General features: G+C 41.7%; 1 long non-coding RNA gene across 1 annotated transcript in view; it reads left to right on the forward strand.

Moving 5' to 3' along the window:
• Positions 1 to 10,000, forward strand: part of LOC135207706 (uncharacterized) — a 184,278-nt gene that overhangs the window by 530 nt on the left and 173,748 nt on the right. The window contains exon 2 of the long non-coding RNA XR_010313048.1: positions 205 to 678. This is a non-coding gene — a long non-coding RNA (uncharacterized LOC135207706). The remainder of the gene's footprint in view (positions 1 to 204; positions 679 to 10,000) is intronic.

A 10,000-nucleotide genomic window follows, 5' to 3' on the forward strand; every position in this document is an offset into this window, starting at 1 on the left:
AATAACTCAGCCTGACCTGCGAAATGTGCCGTGTCTGGTGACCTTTGGTGACCTCACGAGGCTCCAAAGATATATACTCATAAAAATATATAAATATTACTGCTCATAGAACCAAGTCCCGTTGCCGACGCCCCCCCGAACCGCCCGCCCGCCCCCCGCCAGAGGGACGAGTGAGCGAGCCCTTCTCTCTCTGTCTCTCCGCAGAAGTCCAAAATATATTACATCCGTGTCGTCTGTGTAGTTGTTGTTCTTGTTGCTGTCGTAGTAGTACTTGTGTCCCGCCTTCGTCCGTCGAAGTGGTGGAGTCTCGTGGCCGTTGAGTGTGTTGATCATGTGACCTCCTCCTCCTCGCAGTAGGAGGAAGAACACCTTTTCTCGTCTCCCCCCCACCCCCCAAATCATTCCCTTCTGCTGCTGCTCCTGTCATCATCTGGGCCGAGACCCCGCACCGACCGACCGACCGACCTTCTGAGGCCGTCTGTGTCGAGGAGAGAGTGCGTGTGTGTGCGTGTGCGTCCCGTCACGTCACGTCTTCTGTCGGCCCTCCTCCCCAACGTTTGAGACCACCTCCCAGAGAAGCTCCTCTCCCTGGGAAGCGCCGGACACTCGGCTAAGCTGCTGTTTTCTTCTTCTATTTTTGGCAGGAATGTCTTGAGATTCCGTCCCAATGAGTTACGGGTAAGTCATTTCCACTAACTGTTCTTCCTCAGTGTTCCCCGTGTGCTCTCAGTTGCATGTCCCATCCGATCCGCGTCCCGATCGCGTTGCCCTGCCTCCCGAAAGTTTGGGAACGTGACTGTAGTAGTAAGTTAAAACCCGAGGTCTTTCGAGGCGGGGTGTCAGGTGCACGCATAAATAATTAAGTGAAGATTCAAGGTCCCAGTTTGGTTACACTTTCCCGGGTTTACGTCTCGAGTTCTGTTTATTTTCCCAAAGCATGTTCCTCCCTACCTCAACCCCGCCCCCCCGCCCCCGCCTCGTCGGTTTCCTTTCAGTTGCCGGGCATGACATGTCGGCGGCTTTTTGCGCCCTGACGTTCGACTGACAAACATATGATGAAACTGCACATACAGTATTTATAAAATTCTCTCTCTTGGTAAGATGCGTGGGGATTTGGGGCTGTAAATATCACGTTTGGATTCGCGATGATATCACTGAGTAATGGTAAATCTCTCTCTCTCTCTCTCTCTCTCTCTCTCTCTCTCTCTCTCTCTCTCTCATCTCTCCTTTTCCTCCTCTTCCTCTCAGTATATATCTATTTTATCCCCTTTTTAACCATCCACTCCGATGGGCGGCAGATAAACCCCGATTGCTCAACGCCCTCGTGAGCGAGTTGTTTATAAAGATCGGGGGAGATATGGCACGCAGCATCTTAAGATGGCCTGCTGGGAGCAGAATCTCGGAGGAGGGGGAGGAGGAGGAGGAGGAGGTTGATGAAGGATTCTGGGACGCCTGCTGCTGTTCCTGCTACTGTTCCTGCTCCTGCTGCCACGAGTCCCAAACTACTCCTGCTGATCGTCACAGCTGAAAGTCTTTGAAAGTCCTTCCTACCTCTCGAGGGCAGTCCAGCGGCGTAATGACGCTCCAGAATCATTTGCAGCGTCGGTTTTTTTACGTCCAAAGTTCCCTTTGGAGTGCCGCGGGACGGTACAGCAGTCATAATGACTTTCAGAGGTCGCCCTGGGCCCCCGAAAGTCGTCTAAGGCCGTAATTGCCTTCCAGTGTACTGTAGTTTTGCGTCTGAACTCTGCGAGGATAATATTATTATTGTTATTTTGTGTCCTAAACTCCTTTTAAGTACAATGTTTTCACATTTAAAAGGGCATCGTGGATGTTCCCGTTACATGTCTAAAAAGCCTCTTGGATGTTCTCGTTGCATATCTAAAATGCCTCGTGGATGTTCCCGTTACATGACTAAAAGGCTTTTTGGATGTTCCCGTTAAATGTCTAAAAGGCTATTTGGATGTTCCCGCTAAATGTCTAAAAGGCCTTCTTGATGTTACCGTTATACGTCTAAAATGCCTCATGGATGTTCCCGTTACATGTCTAAAAGGCCTTTTAGATGCTCCCGTTACATGTCTAAAAGGCCTTTTGGATTGTTTCCGTTGCATACATGATAGGCCTCTTGGATGTTACCGTTACATGTCTAAAAGGCCTTTTGGATGTTCCCGTTACATGCATAAAAGGCCTCTTGGATGTTACCGTTACATGTCTAAAAGGCCTTTTGGATGTTCCCGTTACATGCATAAAAGGCCTCTTGGATGTTACCGTTACATGTCTAAAAGGCCTTTTGGATGTTCCCGTTACATGCATAAAAGGCCTCTTGGATGTTACCGATGCATGTCTAAAAGGACTCATGGGTATAAATAGTCTCCCGTCAAAAAGACCTCTTGGATATTACAGTTACACATCTAAAAGACCTCTTGAGAATTTATAGTTTCTCGTTCAAAAGCCCTAATGGGTATACTTGGTTCCACTTTAAAAACGCCTCACAGGTATACATAATTTCACGTCAAAAAGACCTCATAGTTATACATAGTTCCACATCAAAATGGCCTCATGGATAATACAGTTAAACGTTATCATCAAGACCCAAAGTCTCCCATTCCAAAGTCACTACGTCGCACTTCTCAAAAGTCGGGAAGCCCCCTGTGTTTTTTCAGGATTACATTCAAAGTCCTCATACTTATTGGAGGTTTGCGTTCGTGTTCTAAAGCTCTCTCTGGTATGGTAGAAGTATGCTCAAAAGTCCCGATCATTGCAGAATTAAGCCGGAAATCTGCTCTGTGCTATTGCTGAATGAATGCCCCAAAAGGTGCTGTGGCTAATTCAGAATTATGTCTTGAGACGTGCTTGATATCATTGTAGAATTATGATCCAAAATGCCGTAAGGTGCTCTTGGTCTTCGCAGAAGTAGGCTCCAAAGTGCTCTTGGCTATTTCGTAATTATGCGCCGAAGTACTCCTTGACACTATTAGAATTATGCCTAAGTCTACTTGGAGAACATACGAAGACAGTCGTTCTGGATATTAGCATAATTTCCATGAAACCCCCGAAATGTATTTAGGCGTCAGTGCCGCGTTCCGTTCTGATTTGATTTAACGGTTACTGGAAGTGGCGTCGCAGCATTTAGGTTATTGACGACGTATTGATATTAAACAGCAAACTAAAAACTAAAACGACGTAAATAAAATGTTAAAAATTGTATATAAATAAAGGTGTAGATACATGAATTCTATACATTTCAACACTGTACATGTATATGGTCTCAATTTGTTTCGAGGTTGCCCGCCTTCCTCGTCAAGATGCATAACTTCTGTATATTACAGCCCTCCCCGAGAATCGTGGCAAGGATGAAATGTCCACCTGTCACGTCCCCAGACTGGGACATTCGACCAGCGGATGTCTCACAGTCAAGGAAACAATACAGGATGGAGGGTTTTCACCTGACAGCACGAACGGATGGTTGAGTCTTGTGTCTCCAACCCTCAGCCTCCACATCATCGTCTCCAGTCTCCTCGCCTTATGGGGATACGACCCAGGAGATACTGATGACGTAATACTGAGCATCTTTTGGTTCGTTTCAATGTTTTCCCCAAGGACTCCGAAGTACCTGCTGACTTAAAACCGCCCGTTACTTTATAGGTTTACATCTAGAATCCTTTAGTCTTCCAGGGGGATTATAGTCTTATCTCCACAAGTCCTGGAACGACACGATGGTGATATTCCAGAGTATTACGTTTAAACGTTTTCCAGGATTTTTAAAGTTTTACGCTTAAACGTTATCATGGCCGTTCAAGTTATGACGTTTCCCAAGTCCCGAATAGTACGAACCTTTGGTCCTAGAGTTCACGGTATTGTGAAATTGACGCCCCCAAGTCCTTTCGGGTATTTCGGTGTAAGTCCAAATATCTCTCAGTGTTGTATATATTAACATAATAATATCCATAAGTCCTTCAGGGTATGACATCTTCACGTCCCAAAGTCGTACCAAATATTTGAAATTTTTCTGGGTATTTGAATGCCCCAATATCCTTCCGGAAATGTTTGAGTTTTAATATCCCTGGGTCTTGTGTATTCCATGCCTAAAAGTCCCAGATATTTCATATAGAAAGTCTTAGTTTTATTTATTTATTTATTTATTTTTATTTTTTTTAGGTACAAGAGGACGTTGTAAATATTATAATCACGGTTCCAAAATAGTTCAGGCATTGAAGCTATTACCCAAAGTCTTCTTAAGGCATGAGGGAAAAATTTGGGAATCGTAGCTATTCTCCAAAGGCCTTCATAGGGCACGGGGGAAAAATTGGGCATCGTAGCTATTCTCCAAAGGCCTTCTTAGGGCACGGGAGGAAAAATTTGGGCATCGTAGCTATTCCCCTAAGGCCTTCCTGGGGCACGAGGGGAAATTTGGGCATCGTAGCTATTCCCCTAAGGCCTTCCTGGGGCACGAGGGGAAATTTGGGCATTGCAGCTATTCCCCTAAGGCCTTCTTAGGGCACAAGGGGAAAATTTGGGCATTGTAGCGAGGGGTGAAAGAAGCGGTACTCACGGGCCCAAAATATCCCTGGGCATTGCAGAGAGCGCAGAAGTCGTCGTACTGGATTGATTATGGCCCTCTTGAATATTCGAGGTTCTCTTTATACACCACCACTTCCCGCTCGACTACCGCCGCAGATTTAGAGCGGCCAAAGAAATGGTTTCTTTTTAACCCCACGAGAAGAATCCGATTATCCGTTTGTTTATATTTTCGCTTTACGTTGAGCCTTCTTTTATTTATCCGTCGCATATTTATTATGTAGGATTTCTGATCACTGTATAGGCAAATTTTTTTGTTTTGTTTTTCTGTTTTTGTGTTTTTTATTTATTTATTTTTTTGGTCGAAGAAATGCTACGTAAGTCATAAATAACAATTGAGTATGGTCTTGGCCTGCCACCTCGGTGGCCGCGAGTTCGATTCTCGGGCATTCCACTGAGGAGTTAGAGATGCGTATTTTTGGTGATAGAAGTTCACTCTCGACGTGGTTCGGAAGTCACGTCAAGCCGCTGGTCCCGTTGCTGAATAACCACTGGTTCCATGTAACGTAAAAACACCATTCAAGCAAACAAACAAATAACTGTATCTAAAAGTTTTTTAAGGATTAAAAGGCGATCTTGGTCATTGCGATAGCGTTAGCATTCTCAAAGGCGTTGGTTCTAAAAGTTAAAATTGTTACACTTCATTTAGCGGAATGGTAATGGAACAAGGCGTGATCGGACCTCCAGCTTACTTGGGGCCCGCGTGCTAAAATCTACGGTTAGATGCTGCGTTGGTTCACCAACGAAATTTAAAATAAATACGTTATATTTTATTGGAAATAATTTTTTTCCGTACGGTTTAACACGTACGTTTTTTTTCAATTTCATTTTAATGAATAAATCATAAATATCCTATTCTAAAATTCCCATATCTTTAAATCAACGCGAAACACCTTTTGCCACACAAGAAAAACAACCACAAAGTAGTTTGTAAGCTTACTCCCCGAGTAATCGGAGAATGCGCTTCGCGAAATCCTATTATATAAAGTCACCACCTGGCGTCCATCGGAAGCTCGCGATACGAAATGGGAGATTGACCTACATTTACTGGCCGAGCGTCTTTCCGGGATTGGGTGGGGGAGGGGAGAGGAGGGAGTTGGGGGAGGGTTAATTGAAAATTTGAGGAGGTTAGAATCTGTTTACTTACTTTGTAGGGACATTCGATAATGAAAGCGCCGCCGTCGAAGCCGTGAGTGAGTGAGGGTCCGAAATGAATATTTGTGAACGCGCCCGTTGGACTTCAGCGGACCTGTTCCAAGAATTCGGGAATGGAGAGCTTGTTTGCAGAATGCTGCTCTCTCTCTCTCTCTCTCTCTCTCTCTCTCTCTCTCTCTCTCTCTCTCTCTCCTAAAATACGCTGTTCAAAAGTCACTCAATCTTTCAAAGGAAATATAACGAACCAAGTATCTCTATAGATAACACTGTGCTTACACGAAAGCCAACATTTCTCTCTCTCTCTCTCTCTCTCTCTCTCTCTCTCTCTCTCTCTCTCTCTCTCTCTCTCTCTCCAAGCATCACCTGGAAACTCGACCTTTCCTCCTCCTCAAAATGAACATTTCATCTGAATCGACATTTAGCGATTTGATAATTAGGGCCCCCACCCCCCTTCCGCCTTTCCCCCCCTACTTTCCCCACTCTCTCAAATTAAATCTGCTTTATTCCGTCATTTCCGAGTGTTAGCATTATTTTAATTAATTTCATAACCCCACCACCCTCACCCTACCAACCCTACCCTCGCTCTGCACTTATGCAACAGACTCTCAATTGATTAACCGGATTCTGTACTTGGGTGGTCTCTTGTTTGTCAATTTTTCCGCAAGGATTTCGACAGAGATCTTTTACATTCACAGTTGATCCTTGATCAATTTGTCAGCCGAGAGCGACTACTGGATTCGCTGAACAGCCGAAGCACCAATATGAAGTAAATGTTTTGCCTCAATGTCGAACTCCTCACTTCCAGAAGTCCTTTATTCCTCCCCCACACCGCTGATTCTCTCGTGCAATTAGAACTTCTTCAGCAGAAGGTCAAGCGAATATGCATTGCATTACTACGCTAATACTGTTCATCTTGCATTTCAGTACTTTATTATGTTTTATAATCTATTTTCTGTTTTTCAATATGCGAGAACTCTTCTTTCTGTATTTCGCTTGACCTCCTCTTACTTCATCCTAATGAACACAATAATATTTTTTGGAAACTTTTGAATTTCAAGTGAGTGGCCTCTTTGGTGGGCTTGCTTCACAGTATTATTATTATGATTATTATTATGATTATTATTATTATTATTATTATTATTATTATTATTATTATTATTATTATTATTATTAATAATAATAATAATAATAATAATAATAATAATAATAATAATAATAATAATAATAATAATCATAATAATAATCATAATAATAATCATACTAATAATAATAATAATAATAATTCTGAGTAGTTAGCATGTATCCCCCTTTGGAACAGAAACCTATCACCGGGGATACATTGTGCATTGTATGGATCAGGGTTGATACATCATGTGATATACTATCGTTTGTAATGGCCTACTTTAATATATGACATTTGTGGACCGTTGGTTGAAATAAAGCTGTAGATTAACTCTTGTCAGAACCAGCGTTTAATTTAATTAATCATTTCCTTAGGTATCATGTCAGTGTATCCTTTGAAAGGTCGTTGGTAATGCATAATAATGCATCGCTTTAGTCGCAAGTGCAAATGTATCATATGTAGGCTTTTCGTATTTCAACAGCAAAGTTAACTTTTCCATTTTGTGGGATAATTATTATCGGCCAGGGGACAAAGTTGGTTAAGAATTTTCGCAGATATATTTTCTGTCTATATTTCTTCTCTTCATTGTCTGCTATTTTAAGGGTCGATCACATTTAGGAAATTGCTTTAACGCTTTTTCAATCTTCCCTGATTAGGAGCCAGAATTTATCAGTCTTTTTTCTCCCGATCGCTTTCTAGAAATCAAAGCTGCGGTTGAACGGGTGTTAGAATTTATTGTATGTTGAAGTTTCTTTATTCCTATGATCAGAATGTATCAAAATTTTTAATCTCAGCTGCTTCCTAGATAGCAAATTTCTCCTGGAACCGTTGTAAGAATTGTTTTTTTTTTTTTTTTTATAAATCTAATCGGAATTTATCAGAATTTTTCCTCTCTATTGCTTCCTAAATAGCAAAGTTCCCGTAAAACCATAGTATGAATCAATTATTGTTTTTTATTTATGTATTATCTAATCGGAATTTAGCAGAATTTTTCCTCTCTATTGCTTCCTAGATAGCAAAGTTGCTCGTGGAACCGTTATTAGAATTAATTTTTTATTTTTATTTATCAAATCGGAATTTCAGTATTTTTCATCTCACTTTCTAGATAGTAAATGTGCTCCTGGAACCATTGATAGAATTATTTGCTTATTTATGTATCTAATCAGGATTTATCAAAAATCTTCCTCTCTATTGCTTCCCAGAGAGCACAGTTGCTACGAGAACCATTTTCACAGTTAATTGTTTAATTAGTTATTTTTTTCTAATTTCTGGATAACTGGAATCTGTTTTTAATTTTAGACACTCGATGATTTTGTTAATGTAATAACCATAATTTGTTGATGACTGTAACGATTGCGCTTCATTCTGACGTACATTACATTATGTTAATAACGAATTCCATGTATTGTTGGACTCTAATTCGTAATGTAATTGAATGAAGCCCGGATTTTTTAAATTTTGCATTATTTTTTTTTATTTTCTTGTTTCACGTAACTTGTTTTATTTATATACTCACAAAGATCTGCTTTATACGCAATGCTATTTCGTTATTTTAAACCAGAGATGATTAAAACATAAAACAAATATAAAAGGCGCCGACCTTTCTTCGGCGCAGTCCAGTTTTCTGTACAGCCGCTACAGCGTATTTATGATTAAGGCCACCAAAAATAGATCTATCTTTCGCTGGTCTCGGTATAATGCTGTATGAGCCGCGGCCTATCAAACTAACCACGGGCCTTTGGTGGCCTATTCTATATCGTTGCCAGAAGTACGATCATGACTAACTTTAACCTTGAATAAAACCATACCTACTGAGGCTAGAGGGCTGCAATTTGGTATGTGTGATGATTGGAGGGTGGACGATCAACGTACTAATTTGCAGCTCTCTAGCCTCAGCAGTTTCAAGATCTGAGGGCGGACAGAAAAAGTGCGGACGGACAGACAAAGCGAACGCATGCGTTTTCTTTTCAGAAAACTGAAAAAGGGAGATTAACCGTTTATAATCTATGCAGTGAATAAAGTTATCCATCGCCAGAGATTAATGCTATTGAATTTATCCATTATCATTTTTCCAACTGTGAATAAAGTTATCCTTTGCTCGCGTGTTATTGAAGTCCGCAGTTGTCTCCTTAGCGCGTGAAATGTGCTTGCAGTTATCCATCGGAAAAATCCGATGACGGAAGGATAACTTTGTTTTCGATAGACTTAGCGAGATCTAACCTTCGTCAAGTTGTTATCTTCTGCTGATAAGTAATAACTTCAAGTTATCCCCTGTCAGTAATTAGCAAAATTATCCGTTGGGCTTCGAGTGTTATCCTTTACAAGGAAGTTTTAGATTCAGATTAATATTATGAAAATTATGCTTATAACATCGCTACATCTGTCCCGTCATGTTATCCTCTATTAATAATAATAAAATTATCCGTTGGGCGGAGTGTGTTATCCTTTGCAAGGAAGAAGTGGCTTAACATAAATGCTTTGGAAATTATTCTTCGCCCTATTAGGCGGGGTAGTGCCGTCAGTACACCTCACGCGGTGCACTGTAAGCATTACATCACGAGGTTCTTTGCAGCGACCTTTCGACCCCCTAATTGCAACATCCTTTCATTCCTTTGACTGTACCTCCGTTCATATTCTCTCTCTTACGTCTTACTTCCTACCCTCTCAGCGCTGAATGACCTCATTAGGTCCCAGCGCTTGGTCTTTGACCTCAATTCTATATTCTACTCTAGTCTTGGCCTTTTACGTTTTGCCGATAAACAGTAACTTCTGGTTATCTTCTGCGAAATGAGTCGTAACCTCAATTGATCCTTTGCGCTACGCGTCCTGGAGTAAAGGGGGAGTGGGGGGTAGGGGGGTCTTTGGGAAAGGGGGAACTGCGTACCCCGTAAACGCAATGGAAAAAAAAAAGAAAGTACCCCCCTTAGGGGGCAAAATGATATCTACCAGCGTGGGATTTTCCGCTCTACGTTTACCTCGTACTGTAATTAACCGTCTATTGTTAAGCTTACCTCTTCTTCTTCTTCTTCTCCTCGACTTTATTAAGAGGCTGTTTACGTCATCAGTCGACCGTGGCAATATATTACACACACGTACACAGTTCTCCTCCTCTCCTGCGCGGCGGCGAGGGCAGAGTTAGTCGAG

Source organism: Macrobrachium nipponense, chromosome 34 (assembly GCF_015104395.2).
Source record: "Macrobrachium nipponense isolate FS-2020 chromosome 34, ASM1510439v2, whole genome shotgun sequence".
Lineage (NCBI taxonomy): Eukaryota > Metazoa > Arthropoda > Malacostraca > Decapoda > Palaemonidae > Macrobrachium > Macrobrachium nipponense.